This window comes from Phascolarctos cinereus, unplaced genomic scaffold, assembly GCF_003287225.1.
Source record: "Phascolarctos cinereus isolate Bilbo 61053 unplaced genomic scaffold, phaCin_HiC Scaffold_2;HRSCAF=192, whole genome shotgun sequence".
NCBI classification, from domain to species: Eukaryota; Metazoa; Chordata; class Mammalia; order Diprotodontia; family Phascolarctidae; genus Phascolarctos; species Phascolarctos cinereus.
The window spans coordinates 171888036-171914930 of NW_027555625.1; the positions used below are offsets into that span (position 1 = coordinate 171888036).

Consider the following 26895-nt stretch of genomic DNA (forward strand, 5'->3'; position numbering starts at 1 on the left):
CTGTATTTACCTCCTTTTAATTCTCTTTCACTTCTTCCTCTCTTTTGTCCACTGCCCCACATTTTACATGAAAGAAATGAGTAGTAAAAGAGGATTATCCTTGATACTAGCAATGTTTTTCTGATATAATCTACTTCTGTTCCACTGTTCCTCTTCTCTTCCTCCTGACCAGTGTCTGATCACAGAATAATACCTTTTTCCTTTTCTTTTATTCCCCCATTTACAATCTACCCTATGAAACTCGAGATTTGTTTATGACTAATTTCTCCCTGGATCTATCCCCTCTTAGTCTCCGTTTTTCCTCTCCCTGTTCCTACCGGAATTCTTCTTAAGCTTATGTATTTCTACATCAATCTCTTTGCAAACATTAATGTTCTCTTTCTCCTTTCTTCCTAGTGTATTTTTTGAGATCAAAATATAACAAAATTATACACAGGCTATTATATCTTACATGACTCTTGAAGACATTAGGATTCTTAGATGACACTTTCTTTCCCCCCTCTTAAAATATAAATAATCCCTTCCAATTAATCAGATAAATTTACTTTTCTATGTTTTGTTTGACTCCTGAAAGTTTCTACTTGACTTCATTCTCTTTATTTTCTAGATGGTACAGTGAATAGAATGCAAGACTTGGACTTCAGAAGACGTGAGTTCAATCCCAACCTCAGAGCCAGGGCAAGTCATTTAACTTCTGTTTGTCTTAGTTTCCTCATCAGTAAAAAGGAGGTAAAATAGTACCTCTCTTCCAGGATTGTTGTGAGAATAAAATGAGATAATTTTTGTAATGCACTTTGCAAATCTTAAAGCACTATGTAGTGCTAGCTATTATTATAAAGCTAATATCCATCAGCAATGCTTAAAAATCCTTTATTTCATTAGATATCTATTTTCCCACCTTGAAAGATTACAACAATTTTTTTTTCCAGGAAGGTTATGTTTTGATCATAAGCCTTTATCTTTTGCCTTCTAAATTATCATTCCAAGCCCGATTTTCCTTTAAAGTGGAAGCTCTAAATTCTTTTCTGATTCTGAGTGTGGCTCCTTGGTATTTGAATTCTGTCCACTTACAATATTTTTTCTTTGATGTAGAAGCTCTAGATTTTGTCTGTGACATTCCAGGTAGTTTTCATTTTGGGGGTTTCTTTCAGTGGATTATTTCTACTTTCACTTTGCCTATAGTTCTATAGGGTCTAGATGATTTTCATTCACTATCTTAAAATGTGGTATATTGGCTTTTATATGGGTTAAGTTTCAAAATAGCTGATGATTATAAAATTATGGTTCCTTGACTTATTTTCAAAGTCAATCATTTTTGCTAGAAGACATCTTATATTTATAACCATTTTTTCACTCTTGATTTTATTCTACGTTTCTTGTTGTCTAATGCACTCATTCATCTCTGTTTAGTTCAGTCTAATTTTCTCAGACTCTAATTTACTCAAACCTTATTGAGTAAGGTTTTGCACTTCTCATATTAAACTACTTATTCTTCCATTTTTTCCTTAGCATTCTTCTTTCCCTTCCTTTCTCTAGAATTATCATGTCATATATGTGTATATATACATACATATATGGCATATACACATACATATATGGCATATACATGTACATGTGTATGTATATGTATACATATAAACTCTTATATCCTTTATTCTAGAAATTCATGTAGAGTTTGTGGAAAATCTGATTTTCTTTGAGGCAGAGGAGAACTATTAGTGGCCAGCAAAGAAGTTCTTGGAGATTAGTGAAGACATTTTCATTGGTCATGCTCAAGGAAGTGTTGCTTGGGGCCAGGTCCAGGGTCAGGGAAGACTACATATGTTCATACGTATCTTTAAGGAATAAAAATGCTCATAGTTTAGTAATTAGTAGGATGCTTTCATCGTGTGAGAGTTTTCAATTCAAGCCTTAGCCCTGAGTGAGGAAATTGCAAATGAAACAGCATAGTATAGTGGGAAATAGCTGAATTTAGAATCAGAGGGCATAGGTCCAAATCCTGACTTTGTCACTTATTACCTGTGTCATATTAGGCAAATCAGTTTCTTGATCCAGGACTCACTTTCTTCATCTGTAAAATACAAGGTTGCATCTTGAGGGTGAGCACCATGATCTGATTCTAATCTTCCTTTCTGACATTGTTTCATTACTTCCTTTCACATAATCTTGGGTCTAGATGAACTAGACTACTACCTGTTCTTGAAAATCAACATTCACTATGCCACCAATATGCATTTAACATGCCTGAAAAGCAATCCTTCCTCATCTCCACCTCTTAGAATCCTTATCTTCCTTCAAGGCTTAGCTTCCTTTTGCTTTCCCTGGGTGCCTCTTAAATTGTTGCCTTATTTGGGTACATATTGTATCCCCTAAGCGTAATGGAAGCTGTTTGAAATGAGGGAAAAAATCATGTTTGCCTTCATATCCTCAGTGCACATATAAAGTGCATAATAAACGTTTGTTGAATTTGTGACAACGACCAAAATAACAGTGAGGAAATATCTAAATTCTCTGCTTTTCACATATTGATGTAATAGGTATCAAGATTTCTAAGCTATGACATATTTCCAGGTTTTAAAAACATCTTTCACTTTTCACTGTCTGGAAAATGAGGAGGGGGTGGTTAGGAAAGCTAATTATAAAGGAGCTCCAGGCAGCATTGTATAGTTTCCTAAGAAACAAGGCGGTGCTCAAAAGTGAAAACTGTGAGAATGTATTACTGACCCACTTACTATCCCAAGTGCTTCACAATTTGCTTCTTTTAAGACACTTTAAGGTAACATCTGTCTTTACCAGCTGTCCAAAAGAACAAGTTTATCAGTTTTCCTTATTTAGGTTGCAATACGCATGGTAACTACAAATCTTCGCACCTGACTTCATCTTTTCCTAAATTCTTACCTAGGATGAAAAATAACATTCCCTTAGGGAAAACAGTTTGTTTCAGATATTTGTAATTTGGCCTCTAAGCTTTGGTTAAAAAAAAATACATATATATAATGAAAGCTTTTACTTGTTTTGATACAGTTAGAACTGACACACAATAGCTCCCAAGGGGAAGTGACATAATATCATCAGAATTTGTCACTCCCAAAAGTATTGAGTCAAGAGACTTGTGACCTTCTCAAATGATATGTGCTGCTGAAAAAAGCAACTAAACCGCTGATGTCCCATATCTGGATCCAAGAAAGCATGCCTAACATAAAAAGAACGTAAACTAGTAAGAACCTTCCGAACAGCTGTGTGTTCCTCAAATAAGAAGTCAACTAAAGAGAGAGCTTGTACCCCTAGAATGAATGAATGAATGAATGAAGCACTTATTACACACTTAGTATATGAAAAGCACTATGATAAGTTACCAGAATGTAAATATAAAAATAAGGCAGTCTCAGTTCTCAAGATACTCACATACTAATGGGGACACAACAGATAGAGGAGATTTTAGCTACAAATCTGATGGTTCCATCATCCTTAGGTTGAAGCAGCAAAGCAGATGGTTATTAATTTTCTTTAATGTCAATTCCACTGCTAAAATCCCATCTGTTTCAGATGTTGAACCATTTGACATTGCCAAGAACTCTGGTGTCTAGAACTATAACACCTGCAGGAGCAGTCATCAAGCCTCATCTCCATAGGAGTTGCTTCCCAGGATGATGACTAAGGGCATTAGTATGGAAGCTTTGCTATTCCAAAGCCTCTTGGGTTCAGGGTTCTGGGCAGTCTCCATCAGATTCTGAGAGGACATGTTGTGGTTTGAATTGCCTGGCACATGCTACTTCTTGTCTCTCCCTCAGAGTAAACCTGAGGGAGTGATAGAAGGGATCCTATCAAGTACTCTGACTTGCTTGCCCTATAAGTGAGAGCTCATTGGTAGTTACTGGTGATGATTGGCCCCTTCTTTATAGATGTTGTTTCTCTGGATGATGTCTGTGATGGCTGGGCTAGAAACGGGATTTTTATTTCCTTCTTTAAATCTAATATCTTTGTCAAAATTGATTCAGTTCAATATTTTTCAAATAAGCTAAAAAGTACATGCCCAATAGGTGATTTTTTAAAAAAGAATATTCAACTATGAAAAGTTTATATACTTACTTGTTTCTCTATTTGCATGAAATGGCACAGTATTGCTATATTCCACTATCAGTCTTACCACTCATAGTTCCATAATTCAGTTTTATAGTGGGTGATCATCAGTATGTTGAGAAATGGCCTTTCAAATTTAAAAGCCTGTGCTATTCCCCTAACTGAAAATGAACTTGTGCACAGCATTTTTCATACAAATGTTTGTATACAATGTCATACATGGATATGCTATCCTTATGGAGACACACTGTATATTTTTTCAAATGAAAACAGATTAGCTACTAAAAATTTAGGAAGATACATTTTCTCATAATGAAACTTAGTACTCATCTTGTTGGGCATATTTGAAGTATATATAGTATTGGATGGCAAAAGATCATTTGGGGAACTTGTGAATAACATTTATTTATATATTATATTTATTTATATACTTGTAAAGACATTTGATATGGGAACAGAATTTAAATGAAATTATTGAAGCATAATAATTTTATTTAGCAAGCTACCTTCTTTGTTCCTCTATTTTATGCTTTCTTCTACTGGATGCTTTTCAAGAGAAAAGTTTAAGAAAAATGAGAATCTATTTCCTTCCTTTCCTCTTTCTCCTTCTACATAGCCAGAATCATATGAAACATGTTTCTTTTTTTGGAATTCCTGTATAGTTACTGAGCCTCCTACATGTTCTTTGGAAGAAGAAAAAAATATTTGAAGGAAAAGGCAAATTCTGTAAGCAAAGAGAAGTAAAATCAACTGCTCCTGCATCTAACCATTGTTCTTTTACCAAGAGGCACTCTTACAATGTAGCACTCCTGTTTTAGTTGGTTTCAGGACAGCTACTATATTTGTGAGTCTTGATATTTTAAGGGTGAGATTGAAGCCATCCCACTCCATTTCAGGCGGATACCTTAACTAGGTGAGAGCACATCTCAATCCACCAGTTAATCAAAAGACTTTACACTAAGTTTGATAAAGTCTTTGAAAAACATTTGATAAAATAAAAAAAATGTCAGCTAAGAGTACAGTCACAAATGACTGTGGGATTTTGTTAGTCCCTCTGGGTCCTATATAATAGCATGAATTTGCTAAAATGGGAAGTTATTCTAGAAACTGGAAAAAAAAATGTGGTTTTCTAGTACACTACTGATGAGGATATAACTGTCTGGCAGGATAGTAGGAGGAGGGAAAATTGTAGTTTTATAAAGGTCTCCTTCCTTCACCATTTTGTGATATCAGAGGAGGACTTTCCACCTTTGAAGAGCCCAAAGAGATTTTGTACTTCTCATCTTCCCACTGGTACCCTACGTGGCATCTCTGGATCAGTTGGTAACATTGGAATTCAAGAGTATATAGATTCAGTTTTCTCATGCTTAAAGGCAATTTTTTGAGCATCCCACAAATGGGAAAAGAGGCTTCTAGAAACTGGGGGCTGAAAGTCACACATTTACTAATTTGCTTGCCAAGTCTGCGCTCTCTTCCCTTAGGTTCTGTAGGTACTTCTGGAAAACATGTCACAGACCTTTTGGGGGATGTTTTATACCCACTGTTCTAAATGGATTAAATTAGTAAATACCTCTTTCTAAAAGTTACTTAAGGAAGGCTGATGAAATGATTCACAACTTATAATCTTGGGGGGAAGTATACCAATAGGGACTCAGGCCAGAGGCATTAGAGAATTACCTCTGACTCTTCTCTGGAGACATGACTCAGCAGCAGGAGTTGGGATAAGGATACCATAAAGCTTGCATGGGCTCAATATTAATGAAGGGATTTAATTCACTGAAGTGAATAATAGTGTCATTCAAAGGAGCTGAATTAAAAAAAAACACACCAATATGCAAAGTAAAATTTAAAATTCACATATTTCACAGTCCAAATATTACTAGGAGTCTATTTCCCCACTCAACCCCGCCTCCCCCCCCCCAAGGGACTGTTCACTAACTTACTTCTAGTAAACATTTGGAGTATTAATTAACATTCAAGCGAGACCAGGTATTTACTTTGAAAACCCTGGATATTTCTGAAAGTCTAACAACCTCAAAGGCAAAGTTAGTAATGATGGCCACAGCTGAGAAGAAAAAGATTAAGGAAGCACCAGCATCTTCCATGAGGTTAATTGCAGTATTTCAGTGCCATTATGAGATTCTAAAATCTGATTCTAAGGAGATAAGAGAATAAAAAGGCTCAGTAGGATTCATTAAAATTGTACCTTTTGTCTTTTCACAGTGTAGGCCACTACAAAATAATGTCTAGCCTTCAAAGATAAAAGTGACGCAGCTGAGACAAGCCAAAACTCATTAGTACAATGAGTACATCCAAATTTTAGTAGTTACAAGCAGAGCTGGTTCATGCAAAGGTTAGCTCAATAGTTATTTTAAGTACTCACTGTCCTTTCTGGGAAAATTAACAGTGCAAATGTCAAAAGTCCCTCATGATTTAAAAAATTAGGACAGTTCTTTAATGTCAGATAAATATCTATTCTGCAAATATGAGTTTCACCTACTTAATTACTGTAGACCCATTAAATGTTTATTCAGCTCTTTACAGTAAGTAGACCTGTTCTGAAATAATAATATCTACTTATCTCTATTAGACACAGGAGTTATTGGGAACACTGCAATTACCAAGTCTTTAGCAGGTGAGATACTTAAATCACTATAATTTTTAGCCAAAATTGTCTTATATAGACCAAAAAGAAAGAAAGAGAAAGATACATAGATAGATAGATAGATAGATAGATAGATAGATAGATAGATAGACAGATAAAAAAACTGCTGAAAATATCTTTAAAATCTTTCTTTCAGGTTATTTATGAAGATGGTTATGACTATTTGTTACAAGATAAAGAATGAATAACAGATCCCCTCAGAATAAAAACCTGGTTTGGAAGTTTGGCCAATTGTAAATGTATTATAAATTGAAGGACCAAGGAAACCACATGTGTCTTCTGTTCAGCAAATGCTCAGTGTGACTCATCAAACTTACTCAAATGTGTTGGATTTTTTTTTCTTTAAACTCCTTTTGGTTTTCTTTGCTACTGGTAATTTTATCATGATGTATTTTTACCCCTCATTTCAGCAAATTAGAAGTATTTCAGCTAGTTTGCCTATTTCTTCTCTTTGGCATCTTTTAAGTCATAAACGTTATTTTTTTTTCTTTCAAGGAAAACATTGTCAATAGGTTCTGTTCTATCCTTTGAAATCCTGAAAGAGTTCAATACCTGCTTGGGTTACAGTGGGGGAACACTAAAAGAGTATTGGTTACACCTATAGTTAGAGGAGTTGGGTTTGAATATCTGCTTTGCTATTTGCTACTTTGTGTGGTTTTGGATAAGTCCTCCCTGGGCCCCACTTCCCTTTTCTGTGAAATCAGGAGATTGGATTATATGGCTGCTCAGGTCCTTTCCAGCTTTTAAACTAGTGATCTATTCTTCTGCCATATTGTCCAAACTACACAAATACTAGAATCTATAATGAGTAGGACTTGAGGGTGGCCAGAGATCTAAGGATCCTCCTTATCTCTAAGGGAGTGTGCCACCGTAGTGTCTGCTGACGGAATCTTTCTGGACTGACATGAATCAATGGATTATCACAAAATGGCTTCTGGTAGAAAAGAAAGTTTACCCAGTGCAAGCAAAGTTGCTATAAGAGTAAAGTATAGAAAATCCACCGTTCTCCCCAAATGCTCCATATAGCATTCCCCATACAATATTCCTTCTTATATGTTGCTTTTTAAAAAAAAAATTATGGAATAAAACAGGCATTTCCATAACATAGTCAAATATTGCTTTTTAAATGTCCTTTTAAAAGAGACCAATAAACTATTAAGTTTTTGTAATGAGACCACCACACAAAATACATGGATTTCAGATTAGACCTCACAAAGATTCTACTATTAAAGTAGAGCTTTTTATGTATTGTTAATGTTTATTTTCAGTTAATTAATTGTTTTTAGACTTGATATGCATTTTTAGGATTTGACAATATTGCATCACAAATTCTATTAAAGTTTGTCTTGTATGCTGCACCCAAGAGTCCAAATCCACCATTCAGGGGAGCAACATCTGTGGAGAAAGGACCCACTATCCCTACTGCCATCAACACCAACAGCTCAACCAGCTGCCACCATCAGGTTAGTGAAGCTAGCCTTGCTGAAGTAACAAGACGCCCCAAGGGAGAGAAAGATCATGGCATGCAAGCTAAGTCAAACCACTGTCCTTAGACCTGCTGGAAATAGCCCAGGATCCAGTGCTTAACAACCTGGGCTCCATTCCCAGGCCATCTGTCCTGTTTCTAGCTTGGCCCCTGCAGCCATCCTCTAGGACAACAATCCCTTTATAGAAGGGGTCTACCATCCCCACCATTGCTGATACACGAACTGCAGACCAGTTGCTACTAATGGGCAAGTAAGCATAAGAGCTCCAGGAACAGCAATGCCCACAGAGTTCTTTGCTTCCACTCTGCTTTATAGCCAAACTCCTGAGAAGGTGGGAGCTGGCAAATGCCTCTACACCTGATGCAGTCTCCCTCCTGTCCCTACTCTCTCTCAGTAGCCACAGAAGACCCAGAAAATAAATTTCTCATCAGCAAATTCCTTGGCACTGTCAAATATCTCATCACAAATGGGTATGGTTTTATTAATGAAAATGAACCAAAAGAAGATATGTTACCATCTGCTTTGTCGCAAAGGGCCACAGTGCCTTACCATCTGATTTATAGCTGAATCATCCTATTTGTGTTGTATTTTACTATTAGAGTATGAGCTCCTTGAAAGTTGGAGTTGGATTACTTTTCTACATGTTTCTCCACAGCTTTGCATATTATAAATCCTTAACAAATGCTTTTTCATTATTTTTTTCAATCTCTTATATTCAGGGTTCCAAACTTTTTTATGCATGGACCCTTTTGGCAGTCTGGTGAAGTCTTTGAACCCATCTCAGAAAAATTATTTTAAATGCATAAAACAAGATACATAGGACCACAAAGGAAACCAGTTATACTAAAATACAATATATGTATATGTATTTGTACATATATACATACGTATACACATGCACATGCATATCAAGTACACTAAGTTCATGGACCCCAGCTTAAGAGCTTTTGATTTATAGACCGATGTCCCAATTGTAGAGTATATATATAAAAAAGATTTCCCTTGAGAAAGTAGCCCAATTTCCTTAAGGAGGGTGGAGAATCAAACTAAATATAACATACATTTTTCATCTTACTCATTTTATAATCCGCTGTATTATCTGAATACAATAATAGCTAAGCTTATATAATACTTTTCAGTGAAAGAAGACTTTTCTATTGACCCTTGCTTTTGGAAAGAGTTTGAAATGTTTGAAGAACATAGAAAATGTAATTTTAAAAAATGAACTTTTTTAAAGAGTTCAACTATTTATTTGAGGTATTACAAGAGATAATTAGTCAAAAAGACCAAAGCCTATGCCATCATCTGACTTCTTTGTTTCCTCTTTCTTCTCTTCAGCAGAGCTGGCATCAGGGTCAGCACTACCAACTCCTACACTGCAGATGAGACTCCCAGTGTCAGTGTTGGCCACAGCCTTTGCAAACAGACCCATCCAGAAAGGTTCAACATTTACACCTGCTACTTTCATGACTGTGACCTCATCTTCATGCAAGGTAAGGGCCAGGTAGCTGCTGGAGAGCTCAGAGATGGAGGCCATTTCCGGGGCTACCTGGCTTGGTGCTAGTAGCTGGCTGAAGTAAGTCTCAGCCTCACCCCAACATGGCCTTAGCTTCCTGGGAAGTATTGAGCACTTGACAAACCTTTTTTCTAAATGAATTATTATAATTATTGCTATTGTCATTAATTCTCACTTTTGTTTTGATGACCTAGGTTCCTACTCAGATTATGTTTTATGCAGAAGATGAGACTTTTCAGTTGGATATTTTTGAAATTCTGTTCCTTTCCATTTTTATTCAACAAGTCTCTTTAATGTTATACAGAACTTGAATGTATTCTTCCATTGTTCATATTCATTTCCTTAAAATATCCATTTTGTATTTTCTGTTCTTTTTTTAACCTTCTCTAAATTCCATTCCCCACAAGCATTTTCTTCTTAGTCAAAATTGCTTTATGGGCCTCTATAATTAAGGCATCCATTGAATTAAAAGATTCAAATATATTATTCTATTAAACATGGTGAACTTTCTTGTCCCTTTTATTTCTTTTCTTTCACTTGAACTGTATTATATCAGCTGCTTTCTTACTGATATCTCTTAAAGTCTTCAAAAGCTTTCTTTATAATCTTATTTCTGGTTTTTCTTAACTGAAAAATACCAAATTGGGGTTTTCTGCTATGTATTCTTTATTTCTCCTTTAAATTAAAAATTATAGAATTTTTCCCTTTGGTAGAACTACAGGAGTGTGTGTGTGTGTGTATACTTAATATAAATCCATCTTTGCTAATGTTCACCAGCAATTAATTTTCAGTATTAGACCAGGATCTGTTTGATATGCTTTAAAGCACTGATGCATTTCATCATTAGCCTGGGAACTGTCTAATATGCAATACTAAATGAAATCCAAGACACAAAAAATCCCTCTCTTTCAGATCTCATTTCCCCTTATACATAATGTTATAAATTAAAGACCACAAAAGCTTATTCAGTCCATGGGTAACTGAAATATTGTTCTGTATTAATACTATAGAGCCTAGCTCCCATGTAACATAATTATTTATAATGGATAATAATAATAATGGCAATAACTGCCTATATGTAACTTAGATCCATAAAATATAAGAATAATGTTTCTAAGAAATGTGATCATACCAAACGTTCATAATATGCAAGCTCCATGAAATGAGTTTACCAAATATAAAGACCGAGATCAAATTTGCTAAGAAGTGAAGTGAAGTAAATATTATCCCTATGATCCCACCCACCTTCTACTAGAGTTTTACTGAGGTTGCTTTCCAGAAGTCTACAAAGGATGAACTCACATCCTAATACTTTTATTCAACTAAAACAGGTAGTGATTTTAATCACTTGTACAATAGTCCATAGAACATTAAATATAAAAGAATATTTGCAGGATAGCAATGTGTCTGAGAGCCATTTTAATCTGAACCCTATAGAAAAATATGAGAAGAATGAGACTACTAATAAACCATTCAATAATAATAGTCTATCTTCCATGTATTGGGGGAGCAATATGGGGAAGCAGCAAAGTAAGGGAATGCCAGGCAGGGTGATGTTCAGTGGATTTCATGTGCTCTGAGACTGTTATCATAACAGTGACTGATCAATAGGAATTGTGAAATGTTGGCCTATTAGGTTCTGTTGATTCCACAGATTAGGTTAGCACCCTTGCCAATGTGATATAATTGAAACTGCTAGGATATTAAGAAATGGCAGGCCTTACCTGAAACCACTGTCTTGATCAATTTAACATAGAAGGCAGTAGAGAGTGGGTGATGTTCTTTTGTGTTCTGATACCACAACAAGGTACTACATATTATAACAAATCATAAATATCAATAATATACCTATTGGAAATTCTTCTGTGTGGATTCCATTGACTGCAAAAATTGACAAATCATGAGTGGGCATGAGATGAACTGAATATATGAATGCTTTTATAAGGAATTAGTACTATATTATAACTGAACTAAAAACTGATCTTACCAGTTAGATGCAAAGACTTCCTACTGCTTTTTCTCAACAATATCCTCAGCTCCAAGTAACATAGCAAATTATAGTACATCAATAGAAACCAATCATGAGAAAGAAATTAATTCTTTCACCCACTACTAAGACACATTATCTATAACTTATAGTCTTAGAGAGTTGCTTAGAGCATTAAGAGGTTAAGTGACTTGCCTAGGGCCAATAGAAGTGGAATGTGAATCCAGGTCTTCCTGCTTTTTAAGCTAGTTCTTTATCAATTACCCCATAGTTACCTAAAATGAAATAGCAAAAGATGTCTTAAATGATTTTGATTATACTTAAATGAGCACATGGGCATACTCAAAATGGAGTTTTGAAAAATCCTTTTTTTATGTTGGCATCATGAATCCAACTAATAGAGCAACTGTATCAAAGCACAGCAGTTCAAAAAGGCTGACTGGCCGTAATTACAATAGGTGAATGTATTCTACAACATTTGACAGCAAGTGTGAAAATATTGCAGTACCTGTTCATAACACAATATATGCGCTATGTTGTTACCAAAGAATACCCCTAAAGACAGTAGTTAAACATTACCATGGCAAAGTATATTTAAGAATACATTAAATACCTACAAAAAACCATTGGGAGTTTACAGCAATATCAAGCTGGTACACACCGCAGAAAACATGAATACCACATTGCCCAATTAAGCAGCATCTGTCTTTTGCTTTTTTTGGATCCTTGGTATTTAGCACAGTGCCTGGTACATGGTATGTGCTTAATAGATGTTTATTGACTGAATAACTATAAAACACAGAGTATAGAATCCAGAAAATAAAAGTACATCAGGAATATATCATTCATCATCAATTAGAAGTAAGATACAAAAATCTTAAGGTAATACAATGAGAAGCACAAAGAAAAAAAATAATTCAACATCAGTCCAAACTATGCTGTACAAGTCTGAGAAATAAATATGTTTGTATATATAATATGTACATATGTATACATACACATATATGTATAGATAACATGTAAATATATACGAGAAACTATGAAGAAACAGGATGTGGAAAATTTCTGGTCATTTTTACTTTTAAAAGAATCTCAACAGAGCAAAATTATTAATTGGATCAAAAGTGAAATGAAAAGTTTGCATACACGTAATATAAAGAATGATAGAAAGATTATGCCAAGCAAAACAACTGAAATCAAAAATTATCTGAAAAATTGGAAAGTGGAAGGTCCAAATAAGATACATAATTATTAACTTTTTTATTAAAATATAAAATTGCTATAATGCTTGATATCTTTCAGGGAGAAAGTTTAGAACAACAATAGTTCTCCCTAATTTTATATTCTTTACTATCATTCCGGAATTGAATTGTACATGGCTTTCCAGTCAAAAAGAGAGTTGGGCCAAAACATCATATTAATCTCTTGCTACACATTGAAGGCATGAAGTTTTATGGCTTCAAAGAAAGCACATTTAACAGCTAATTCAACCCAATGGAAACTTTCTCCAGATAATACAAAGATGTCATATGGAATCAATAAATGTAAAAGTCTTAAGTAGGTCAACAAGTAATAAAGACTGAAAGATGTGAACTTGAATTTGGAGGTAAAGTTGAATCAATGAATATAGACAACATTTACAAACACCTTGATCTTCGCCAAACAAAACAGAGCATAACGCTATCTCTCAGGGAAAAAGCTGAAGCTGTGTATGTTAAGAAACTGACGGGCATGCTAAAGTCAGCATTTAATAGGAAGTACACATTTGGAGCCATTGCATTGTCTTAATTGCCTTTTGGTAACACTAGTCTCAACTTATTCTTTTGGCGTGGTGAAATGGACAGTAACAGATCCAAATGGTATTCAAACAAACCCTATAAAATGAATGTAGTAATGAAATAGTGATGAAACATAGAGCTTATCACCCCAAGGTAGCTATAGAAAAATAATATTTCCTCATCAAAAAGAAGGAAAAGGATTGATAGATGTTCTTAGAGTACATGATATACAGAAATACTTTTGAAATGACCATATCTTGTTTCAAAAAGAATAACAAAATGTATACACTATGGGATTTTCCTAACAGAATGGCAAAGATTCAATTACATCACATGAAGTTAACCAATAATATGTCAACAAAGATTTCTTGAACAGATATCTGAGTCATGTATATTTCTTCATAGAAACATAAGGAATTATGGCAGTGATTCAGGACCAGGTCATTGCCAACAGAAATTATGGAAATAAGTCTGAACTTATTGATTGATGCAAATTATTTAATGAAACAGGAAAAATCATACAATATGCCACTGTAAGCTTCAAATTTTAGTATCTGTTAGATACCTAGAAAAAAACAATCAAGTGACCAAGATAATTTCCCAGAAACTTGCAATCTTTTATAAATTAATAGATGATAAATCCCCATGCTACAAATACAAATCCTGAGATATCCTTCAGAATTAAGCAAATAAATTGTATTGGAACCAAGGAATTATTATAGACCAACCTATTGCCCACAACTACCTGGATATAACATTAATCCATAAAAATGTAAGAACAATGTTTTAAGTAGTTTCATAGCTAAATAGTTTTTAAATACTTACAGCCTCCAAATAGCATTAAATACAAAGTTTTCAAGATATGGGGACTTAGGGGAAGAATTTGAAACCACATGGGAATAAGACTAAGTGAATATCATCCCTATCATACCATCAGCTGCCAGAGTTGTCCTGAAGATGCTTTCAAAAAGTCTATAGAAAATGAACTTACATCCTAATATTTTCATTCAATTACAAAAGGTTGTCAGTTTGTCTGCTTTCACAATACTACCAGACCTCTACCAAGAATATTAAAAAATGTGAAATAACAATGATAATAATAATAGTTTAATGTAGTACTTCACAGTTTACATCGTTCTTTCCTCACAATAATCCTTTGAGATAGACAGTGAAAGTATTCTTATAACCAATCTACAAATGAAAAGGCTAAGATTCAGAGATATTAAATGATTTGCCCAAAGTCACCCAGTTAATATATGACAGCCCAGAGAGCATTTCTCTCAATGGGAATGTATTCTTTTTTCCAATAATCAGTCATAATGTCTCTTACATGCAGTATACTATGATTGAGAATGGGGTAAAATTCAAAGATAAAAGAGATGTAATTCTTACAATTGAGGAGTCTGCAGTCTATTATGCAGAAAAAAAAAGCACTATTCTCCTCTTTCCTCCCCTAGTTAGCTGGATCAGGGATGAGTATCTCCCAACCACAAACCACTGAGTGCCTTCCCTGGCCTCTGGCAAAAATTCCCACAGAGTAAGAGAGCAGAAGACTTGGAGCTGGTTTGGGGTGCAAGGTGACAACAAGGTTATCTGGGACTATGAGGACAAGAGACTTCTGATAATAGGAACCCCCAGGGACATTTCTCTGCGTTCCTGAGGTATAAAGCAAAAGGATATTTTAAAAGCTATATTGGAAAAGAAGGAGGAGGAAGGAGAGGAAAAGGAGGCTGGAGCAATTTAACCAACTCTCACTTCGCCTCTTATTTTCTCTTCCAAGAAGAAAGAAGTAGGGTAGGCAATATGATAGCAGTCTTAATGAATCTGAAGGTCTATCCTGGAAAAAGGATTAATCTTTTAGTAGAACTTCTTAGTCATCACCTTTCTTTCCAAGGGCCACAGAGATTGCCTAAACTTTTTCCATGTTATACCTCATATCAGGTTCTCTATTTCTGTAGCCCACTGCCTTATCGTACACAGTCCTTTCTAGGTTTTAGTATTTTTACTGCTTGTACTACAAACAGAAGAAAAAGGTAAGGAGTAGAAATCTTCTCTTTTATGCTTCTTAGCCAGAGAGAAAGTACCAGATTACACACACACACACACACACACACACACACACACACACACACACACACACACACACACATTCCACAAGTTTCATTTTTTGTGGATGTGGAAAGATCAGGTTCTGTTACTGACTCTCCCCTTTCCATAGCCAGCCCTGCTCCTGACAATGATATTCTCCTAGATCCAACATTGGACCCATCCTTGGCCAAGAAACAGAGTCCAAGTGAAAGTGGTGGGGAATGGCATGTGCTACAGATGGAACAGGAAAGAGAGAAGAAGGGAGGGAAATGCCAGGTAGGCAGCAGGAAGGGGAAGAGATCCTATGAATACTCTGCTTCACTTTGTAAGGAAAGCATGTGTCAGGAACCATCCATTTATATTGCCATGATTTGATAAGTTCTGTATAATAAAAAAAATACTACACACTGGATTAAAATTTTTCCCTATATATTCATTTCCTATTCATTTTTTTAAACAATAAAAAGGAGATGCCATGAAAACAGAGAATATTTTCCATTGCAACTAATAAAGCTTACAAGAGCTAAAAACCTTATCTGACTTAAATCATGATAACTTCATGTCAATTCACTGAATGGTTAGAAAACATTCCATTAATGGCAAATGTTAAATAGATTCTGAGTATCAGCTCTACTGAGGTCACATTAAACTTGCTAATACTGGAAGGCCCATGGATTTCCTTGAATAGTGCCTGTCGCCTTATTTAATTTTCCTGTTTCTGTATGGATTTGATTAATAGCTCCTGCAGAGAGGAGCACAAAGGAAAAGCAGATGCCTTTTTGAGATACAGTCATAAGTGTCTGCAGAGATAGCTGTAGCCACAGGATCAAAGAATCATGAAATTTCAGAGCTGGAAGGGATTTTAGAATTTATAGAGTCCAAGCACCCACCAAATTAAGGAATCTCTTCAAGTTTGTCAATAGAAGGCTATTAAAAGCATTAACACTTTCACTGAAGAAGAGTTCATCAGTTTGCAAAGAATCACATTCTAGTTTGAACTCCTATAATTGTTTTATTTTAATCTTCTTTATGCTGAGCCATAATCTCTGAAACTCCCATCTTCTGATTCAAGGTCCACCTTCTGTAACAGCACAGAATATCTATTCTCTCTCCTACATTATAGACTTGCAAAATGTTTGAGGTATGTTTTTATTTAACTTGGATTTTCAGCTATGCCAATAACTTCCTGAATTCTCATTTGGGTCATGTCTTTGTGAAGCTGTATGTGATTCCAAGATATATGAAATTATGCAGTGCCCAGCAAGCACAAACATCCCTCTAGTCAGTTGTGGTTATTTAAGAATGAAATTTTTTAAAAATGTTATTTTTTTCTTTCAATATTTGCGTATTATTTTCCACTGGCTACTAAGTTGATAGGACATGAATATATATTAAGCTGTTTGGACTTAACTACTTAATGAATGGCATTTCTATTAACCTTTAGATGACATGAAAATAATTACTGAAACACTAAAGGCACTGTGAACCAAGCAAATTCGGGAACTTCTGCCTAAAAAACAGAAACAAAAACACACTTTCAAATGTTTGAAGACAGCAACAATGTTTTGGAAAGCTTCATACATTTAATTCTATAATTCAACAATGAACAAACATCTGTTAAGCAACTACTATATGAATGGAATTGTAGTAGGCACTGGGTCCACTATGTAGTAGGCACTGGATGGGGAGGAAGTTGGGCTAGATGATCTCTGAAGGCACCTTCCAGTTCTAAGGGTCAGTGATTCATACCAGCCTATCTTCCTTTTTCTAACTACCTCTGAGATCACAGAATCATAAGAATATAAATTTGGGTTAAAAGGGACCTTAGAGATGATCCAGTCTAGTCCCCTCATTTTATAGATGAGGAAACCAAGGCCCAGAGAAGTGATTTGACTTTTCTAAGATCACATAGGGCATAAGAGATAGAATTTGATCCCTGGTCCTCTGACTCCAGATCCAGTGTTCTTTCCACTATAGCAAAGTCTTTTAATCATATGAGACGTGGATTCTGGACTCATTAACATCCTTGTCACCTTCCTTTGCACTCACACTAATTCAAGACTCTGTAACATCATTTACTGAAGTGGTTTTTCCATCTACTGATGCAGATCAAATTCCCTCTATAAATTAGGAGATGGTATTGAAGGGTTACTATGCTCCCCAAATCACCACCTTTCACTCAAACTGGTTACAAACCTCTCCCTGATTGCCAAGACTTGTCCCTGGTAACAGATATGCAGTGCATCACTGGACCCCGTTGCTTAATATGCCCCATAAAATGTAATGCTCATAGCTACATGCAATTGAGATGTGATCCATGCAAAGTAAGGTTAGACTCCGGCCTCCCTTGATCAGGAAATTTTATTAATCCATCCTGAGGTTATAATGCTAATAATAATAATGATTAATAATTATAACTACAATTCCTATGTTGTTTTAAGGTCTGCAAAGCACCTTTCAAATATTATCTCATTTTATCCTCATAGCAATCCAAGGAGGTAGGTGCTATTATTATCCCCATTTTACAAAGGAGGAAACTGAGACAGACAGAAGTCAAGTGACTTGCCCAAGGTATTGTAAACGTGCAAGGCTGGATTTGAATTTAGTCCACTGGATTTGAATCACCAGTGCTCAATCTCCTGAGCCACTTAGCTGCTCACAAAAGCTCTAGCCCCATGAGCTAATCACATCACCTTATTCATTTGTGCCACCCTGATATCTTCAAGGTTATGCTAGTAGAGTATAAGCTCTGGTGGCTTTGACAAGTTAAAAAGATCTTGAGTATGGCCTCATTAATGGATGGTATTTATTTTCTCTTAGGATCCACTCAGTTAATTAATTCCAGAGAAACTGATCAATGAGTTGAAAACAAAGTGCTGAATATTTTGGCCAAAGCAAATCAGAAAGGCCATCTGCTAGGGTACAGAAGTGCTGTGGTCTGTGTTGGTGGACTCGATTGGTGGACAAAACCCACACTGACGAAATCATAGATCTCTAAAGAACTTTAAAATCGTACTACCTTTTCTTGTTGTTGTTCTTAAGCAACCACCTTATGTTGGTTAATATTGAGTTTGTGGTCAACTAAGTCCCTCAGGTGTTTTTCACGATAACTATTTCTTTTTTGCAATGCCCATGCACACCACATTCCTTCCTATTATCCTTTCACTGAACTTTTACTTCAGTTCTTCAGAGACAATAGTTTTCTATGACTTTCAACCATACAGAAACATTAGAATATGGTCAATAAAAAAGATAGGTCTTTGTCTCAAGGACAAACTTGGGACCCTTAAAAGAGCATTATATTTTCCAGTGGCATTTCAACTCCATATCATAATCCAGACATTAAGAATTTTTCAGTGACTTTTTTTCTTTTGTGTATAGTTTGGTAAAACTCTTGAGTAATTATCGATCTCATTTAGGAGGTGCTGTGTTATTGAGGAGCTTAATGCAATCAGTACATTGTCATTTGCAACCAGCAGCATCTAGAGGACTTCACTATATATTAGGAATCCCTCTTTGACTTCTCTGATCTTCTGGATTTCCTTTACAACAGTGGCAAATACCACTGGTCAGTGTACATCTCCTGTTTTGTGCCTCCCTTGACACTAGTGATCCCGAGGGTCATCAAAGAAGATGATTATATCTTTCAAGAAAAATATATACACATTTAAACACCAGAATATGTTAATAGCCATTCCTTATCCAATTCTATTTAACAAAGAGGATCTGGGTGCAGGAAAGTCTTACCTACTTCCTGGTGGTTTGCACTTGTACCATCGAGAAGAAATGCTGAGTTAAGTAGTATCCTCTCTATGGTCCTCAGAGAGTCAGTAATGTTCTGTCCCTCAAGCTCTAGCTTTCTCCTTGAAGAAATGCTGGCTCATCTAGCTAGTATGTGGATTTGTGAATTTATCCAGTAAGAAACCACCTCTTAAATCACCACCTACTAGTGAACCCCATTTCATTCTGGATCTGTTGTATTTCAGAGGGTTCTAGCCATTTAACCTTGATCTAACAGAGCTGGCTCTCCAATGAAGCAAACAATCTTGGATACTGCATGCAGTGTTTCAGCTCATAGAGGAGAATTGAAAATGAAATCAACAGCATATAAAAATGAGAAAACTATGCATGCCAATCATTTGTCTACAAAGTAGCTATAAACCTGTTATTCTCTTATATTCTGCAAGACTCAGACACAAGAGCTGCTTCAAACTCAGGTGTTCTAGGGATTGAACTGTTCATTCTTCATCTGAGTATAGGATCTAGGCAAACAGGAAGACACAACTTTTTCTCAGTCTAGGCTTTCCCCTTCTTAACAGGGACTAAACTAGTGGAAGCAAGGAAGCTGCAGGGAAGCCAATCAGAATGTACTTCAGTGCCCTTCACCTTGAGTGAAGCATCTCATCCCACAGCTGTATTTACCCTTATATCAACACTATATATCACTTATATCAACAACTCTATTTACTCTTATATCAACACAACCTAGCCAAATCCCCATTAATCTGACACCAGGGCATAGAGGGTGGGGGGTTAGGAAGAGTGAAAAGGGTACTCCATGTGAGAAATATCTTTCACAGGAGAGCTGTTAATTTGGTGCTTCTTTATAGTAAACAAATAATAAACATAGTGAGATCTTGTATTTTTAACCCATTTTCATCAATTTTATGTCAAAGATGTGGAATATTATTTATAAAATACTGACTTATCTTTACTACTCTTACCAAGAAAGTCTTTGATGTCTGTGCAAAAATTTTGCATGGAATTGTTATTATTACTTATAATGTACTTTCTTCTATTCTTTGCCCATTTTTTGGCTTCAATATCTTGTTTATGATAGATTAGGTTGGTGCTGCTTTCATTGAATGACTTATCTTTTTCTTATTTTTGCTTTCTTCTTGTAATTTTGATTTTTGCTTTAAGGAGTCAGTGATTTTACTGGGTCAGGTAGCTGATTCAAGAGTGGAAACAAATTGTTTCCTGTCCTCTGAAATAGAAATCAGTTTAATTTTTGTAATATTATTTGGTGTTCTCTATAACTAACATCTTCTAATTCTTTTATCAAAGAAAGTATTCATGATGGATAAGTAAGAAGTATCTGTGTACTCTTGATCCACATTTTCCAAAATATTTTTCACCAACCTCAACTATACTACCACCAACTTCACTTATACATACTGTCTACTTGATGGAATATAAGTTCCTTGAGGGCAAGGTCTATTTTATATTTATTTTTATATCACTAGCACCCAGAAAATAGGAATTAAATGACTGAGTTTCAGATTTATAGATACTTGGAATTTTAGAAGTGGAGAGATCTTTAAAATCATTTGATGTTTAGACTCTAATCCAACCCCTTTTCTTTATAGATGATGTAACTCATATCCAAAGATTACAGAAACTTATCCAAGGATCCAGGTTCCTGGAAGTTCAGCCCTAGATGTTTAAGGAGAACATATACTAGATCATCAGTACCCATCAACACTTCACAACCCTATCTAATATTCCTTTATGCCTGATATCACTGCTGATAAATGAAATCAGGGCAGTACTTAACTCTTCTCCACCTTTATAAGGACTAACACCTTGTATATAGTACAACAATGAGTTTCTTAAGATTCCTTCTGGTGATACCAAGAATGACAAAAGTACTGGGAACTTCAGTCACTGTTATAATATGACAGAGTAGATTTTGGTCACGGATGAATTGCTATTCCTTAAATCGCATTATGGAGGCATTCCTTATTTGCTTGCAGTTTGGGTTAACCATAATCTATTGCTTGTTATTAGCTCTTAAACTAAATGCAGGGATAATTAATTCCATTACATGACACATACTTCACATAAATTAATGTGAAATTATGTTGAATATAATCAAATATAGCCTGTTTCTTTAAGAGCTCATTTGACACACTAAAGATAAACATACCTAGCTTCATATGTGCTACCAACATGGAGGTGCACACATGTTTTAGAAAATCAGGTATGAAACATCTTCATTATTTTTGCTTTTGCTTTTGAAGTTTTGTTCTGTATTTCTCATTTTAAAATAGTACAACCTTAGAAATTGCTTTGATTAGTTAATCGCTTCTATGGATTCAACACTGAGTCTCTCAAAGCAGTTTTTCTCTTCTTTTCTCCTAATGAGAAAATGCCTTTAATTTTCATCCTGAGACTCAAAAGCAGCCCGAGCTACTAAAACGATATTCTTTGATATTTTAATTTACTTACACTTTCACACTGTGAAGGATCTGAAGTCTCATCAGTGTGTTTTCTTCCTCCACAAAGCCAGATATCCACCTTTTCGTCCTGTGCATTTTTCACTCATCTCTTTCCATAAATACTCCACAGAAGTTCATCATGTTGAAGGCTTTGCTCTGGTTCTTTTAATAAGCTGTGAATAGAAAGGCTAAGGTTAAAAAATGAAGCACCAGAAATCAATGAAAGGTTGGAAAGTGAGAAAGGATCCAGGCATGGTTAAGACAAACCCCTCCATCTGACTTTTCCATATTCCCTAAGCTATAAGATATCCCTTAGATACCTTCTTCCTTAACCTTTCTCAAGGGATAAGTTATTAAAAGATACTTCACTTTCCTGAACCCCCACAGGGGGTTATCAGCCTGGTGCTTATACATTACTACATTTTGGCCCTTTAGAGAAGAGTGGCCTACTAAGATATGTTGCTCTTTAAGCACACAGTATTATCGTTCAGAAATCTGTAGATAACGACTGTATAAAATATCCCAGAATAAAGGTAAGTAGAGGTATTGTGAAAAGCAATGTGGAAAGGCAGAAGGAAAGCTGATCTTACCAGTAAAATCAAGTTTCTAATTTCCTGCCCTTTCTAGACATTCTCAACAGAGAACTCCTTTGTTGTTGTTGTTCAGTCATTTTTCAGGCATGTCTGAATCCCTGTGACCCCATTTGGGGTTTTCTTGGCAGAGATATTGGAGTGGTTCGCCATTTCCTTCTCCAACTCATTTACAGATGAGGTAATTAAGGCAAACAGAGTTAAATGACTTGCCCAGGGTTGTACAGCTGTTCTGTATCTGAGTATCTGTATTCTCTATCTCAATATCTGAGAACAGATTTGAACTCAGGAGGATGACTGACTCCTGACTCCAGCTCCCATATTCTATCCACTCTGCCATCTAGCCGCCCAATGAGCTACTTATTTGCAACAAATTGCATGGGGTTTTAGGAAAGGTGATACCTATAGAAATGCCATTGTACATGAAACACAGTCAATTGATAAGCTTTTATTAAGCACTGATTATATTCCAGGCATTATCCTAAGCCCTGGAGACATAAAGTAAAAAGTTAAATTTTAAAAAGTAATCTCTGCTCTTAAGGCTTTCATAGTCTGAAGTGGGAGACAATATTCAAATAACTACATACAAACAAGATTTATATAGGATAACTTGAAAATAATCAAGAGGGAAGGTACTAGCATTAAGATGGATTAGGAATGGCATCTTTTTTAAAAACTTTTTTTTTAGGTTCTACATAGACATTCACATTAAACATATTTTCATATTAGTCATGTTGTAAAGAAGAATTAGAACCAATGGTAGGAACCACAAGAAAGAAAAATCAAAACAAAACAACAAAAGAAAAGGAGATTAAATGATATGCTTTCATCTGCATTCAGATTCCATAGTTCTTTCTCTGGATGTGGATATCTTTTTTCATCGTGAGTCTTTTGGAGTTGTCTTAGATAGTTGCATTGCTGAGAAGAGCCAAGTCTATGAAAGTTAGTCATCATACAACGTGGCTATTACTGTGTACAACGTTCTCCTGGTTCTGCTCACTTCACTAATCATCAGTTCATATAAGTCTTTCCAGGTTTTTCTGAAGTCCACCTGCTCATCATTTCTTACAGCACACTAGCATTCCATTACATTCATATACCACAACTTGTTCAGCCATTCCCCAATTGATGCACATCCTCTCAATCTCCAATTCTTGGCCACCACAAAAAGAGCTGCTATGAATATTTTTGTACATGTGGGTCCTTTTCCCATTTTTATGGTCTTTTTGGGATACAGACCGAGGAGTGGGATTACTATGCCAAAACTGTGTATGCATAGTTTTATAGTCTTTTGGGCATAGTTCCAAAATGCTCTCCAGAATGATTAGATCAGTTCACAACTCTACCAACAATGCATTAATATTCCAATTTTCTCACCTCTTTTCCATTTATCATTTTCCTGTTTTGTCATGTTAGCCAATCTGATAAGTGTGATGTGGTACCTCAGAGTTCTTTTGATTTGCATTTCTCAAATCAATAGTGATTTAGAGCATTTTTTCATATGATTATAGATAGCTTTAATTTCTTCATCTGAAAACTGCCTGCTCATATCCTTTGACCACTTATCAATTGCGGCATGACTTGTATTCTTATAAATTCGACATAGTTCTCCATGTATTTTAGAAAGAAGGCCTTTATCAGAGACACTGGCTATAAAAATTGTTTCCCAGCTTTCTGTTTTACTTCTAATCTTGGTTGCATTGGCTTTGTTTGGGCAAAAACTTTTCAATTTAATGTGATCAAAATCATCCATTTTGCATTTCACAATGTTCTCTGTCTCTTGTTTGGTCATAAATTCTTCTCTTCTCCATAGATCTGACAGGTAGATTATTCCTTGCTCTCCTAGTCTGCTTTTAGTATCAGCCTTTGAATCTAAATCATGTGCCTATTTTGACTGTATCTTGGTATAGGATGTAAGATGTTCGTCCATGCCGAGTTTCTGCCATAGCCTTTTTGAGTTTTCCCAGCAGTTTTTGTCAAATAGTGAGTTCTTATCCCAGAAGCTAGAGTCTTTGGATTTATCAAACAATAGATTACTATAGTCATTGAATATTGTCTTACGTACCTAATCTATTCCACTGATCTACCACTCTATGTCTTAGCCAGTATCAAGTAGTTTTGATGATTGCTGCTTTATAATACAATTTAAGATCTATAGTAATAAGTATGGCTAGACAACCTTCCCTTGAATTTCTTTTCATTAATTCCCTTGACATTCTGGACCTTTTGTTCTTCCAGATGTTATGATTTTTTTCTAGCTCTATGAAATATTTTTGGTATGACACTGAATAAGTAAATTAATTTAGGTAGAATTGTTGTTTTTTATTATATTAGCTTGGCCTACCCATGAGCAATTGATATTTTATTTAGATCTGACTTTGTGTGAACAGGAATGGCTTCTTGTAGAAGGTGAGAATTTAGGTGGGAGTTGAAGAAAGCAGACAGACATAAGGAGAGAAAACATTCCAGGCACATGAAGAAAAGCCAGTGAAAATGCCGGGTCCAGGCAGTGTGAGGGGTATGGAGGAGGGGGAGGTGGAGTGTTAGGGACAGTAAGAAAGTCAATGTCACTGGATTGCAGGATAGAGGAGGGAAGTAGGGAGTAAGGAGACCAGAAAGGTAGGATGTGGCCATGTTATGAAGGGCTTCAAACGCCAAAGGATTTCATATTTGATCCTGGAGAGGATAAGGAGGTTATTGAGTAGAGGGTGACATGGCTGGACATACATTTTAGGAAAATTAATTTGACAGCTAAATAGGGGATGAACTGGAGTGAGGAGAGACTTGGAAATGTGAAATACGGGGTCAGGAAAGATGTTCAAACCAGACAAATAGATCCAAGCATCATATGTGTGGAAGAATATTGAATCCATAGAGGCTGATGAGATCATTGAAAAAAACACTATAGACAGAGAAGAGCAGTCCAAGAACAGAGCCTTGGGCAACACTCATGATTAGTGGGCATGGGAATGGTCAAACAGGTTGAAGGAAATACAGGAGAATAGTGTTTTGAGAACCTAAAGAGAAGAGAAATTTAAGCTCAATAGGAAAGTAGCAATGAACATTCAAAGCATAGGGATCCTTTATTTTTCCCCTTCTCACTGCGGATTGTTCTTCTGTATAGTTTTCAGTGGCTTGCATTCTCATGTAAAAAAACATAGCTTAATGAAAATAAGAAAAAAAAATACGACACTGGGGCAAAATTGTGTGCAGGTGCTTATTCAATACGAACTATTAGATTTATGAGAGAAACAACTGGTCTGCGATAGGTCCCTGATCCACCCAGTTCAATCTGATGATTGATAGGACATAATGACCATCAATACGTGTCATGGTTAAAACCACAAGGAGTCATTAGAAAAGATGAATGCCCTGCTTTGTGTTTAACTTACCTAGAGAAAGAAATATAAGAAAATATGATGCTGAAAAAATGCAGGATTCAGTCTCTGATTAATATCTAGATGGAGCCAACTGAAGCACTCAATATAGAAGAATAAATCAAACGTAAGTTAAATATTTACTAGTATAAAAATTGTGCATGTATATATGTATGAAATGTAAATATATATGAATATATGTGTGCAATGTTATATACAAGTATACATTTCATGCTAGTAAATATTTAACTTAATTGTGATGGATTTTTCTATAGCACTTGGGTTGGCTCAACCTAGATATTAATCTTAGACTGATACCTGCATTTGTTCAGCCCTATATTTTCTCATGTGCATTTCTCTGGGCCGGTCTAGCACAGAGTAGGTCACTCAGATTCTCTGACAGCTTCTTGTATTATCGGATGCAGATGACAATATCAGAAGCCCCTTCAACCTTCTCTAAAATAAAATATAGGAGCAGCTAGGTGATGCAGTGGATAGAACACCGGCCCTGGATTCAGGAGGAGGACCTGAGTTCAAATCCGGTCTCAGACACATAATAACACTTACTAGCTGTGTGACCCTGGGCAAGTCACTTAACCCCATTGCCTAACCAAAAAAAAAAAAAAGTAAAATAAAATATAAATTCTTCAGTGGAGCATTTTAAAGATCTTCACTGCCTTGCTCCAGCCTATATTTCTATACTTTCATCACATCACTCTTCACACAGTATGCTCTAGCCAAATTGACCTACTTACTATTCACTCACATCAGTGTTCTATCTCCCACTGCCACGCCTTTGCACTGTCTGTTCCACATGCCTGGAATGTACTCTCTCCTCTCCTCTTCCTCTTAAATTCCTTAGCTTCCTTCAAGGAATGCTCATGTGCCCTCTCCTGCTGGGCCATTGCCATCTTGACTTGTATCTTGCCAGTGGACTCCTATGACTCTGGAAGAGAGAGTGACTTTGCACAGCTCTGCCTCACTTACCTCCAGTTCACTTTCAAGACATCACCTTCTCCTCTTTGAGAAGAAAGGGCAAACAACAACAATGTGCCATCTCCTACGGGAAGCCTTTTCTGACCTCACTGTTAGTGCTCTCTTCCTTC

General features: G+C 35.8%; 1 pseudogene; it reads right to left on the reverse strand.

The window, feature by feature from the left end:
* Window positions 1–9505: 9505 nt before the first annotated feature.
* LOC110207962 (large ribosomal subunit protein P1 pseudogene) lies at window positions 9506–9769 on the reverse strand (annotated as a pseudogene).
* Window positions 9770–26895: the final 17126 nt, after the last annotated feature.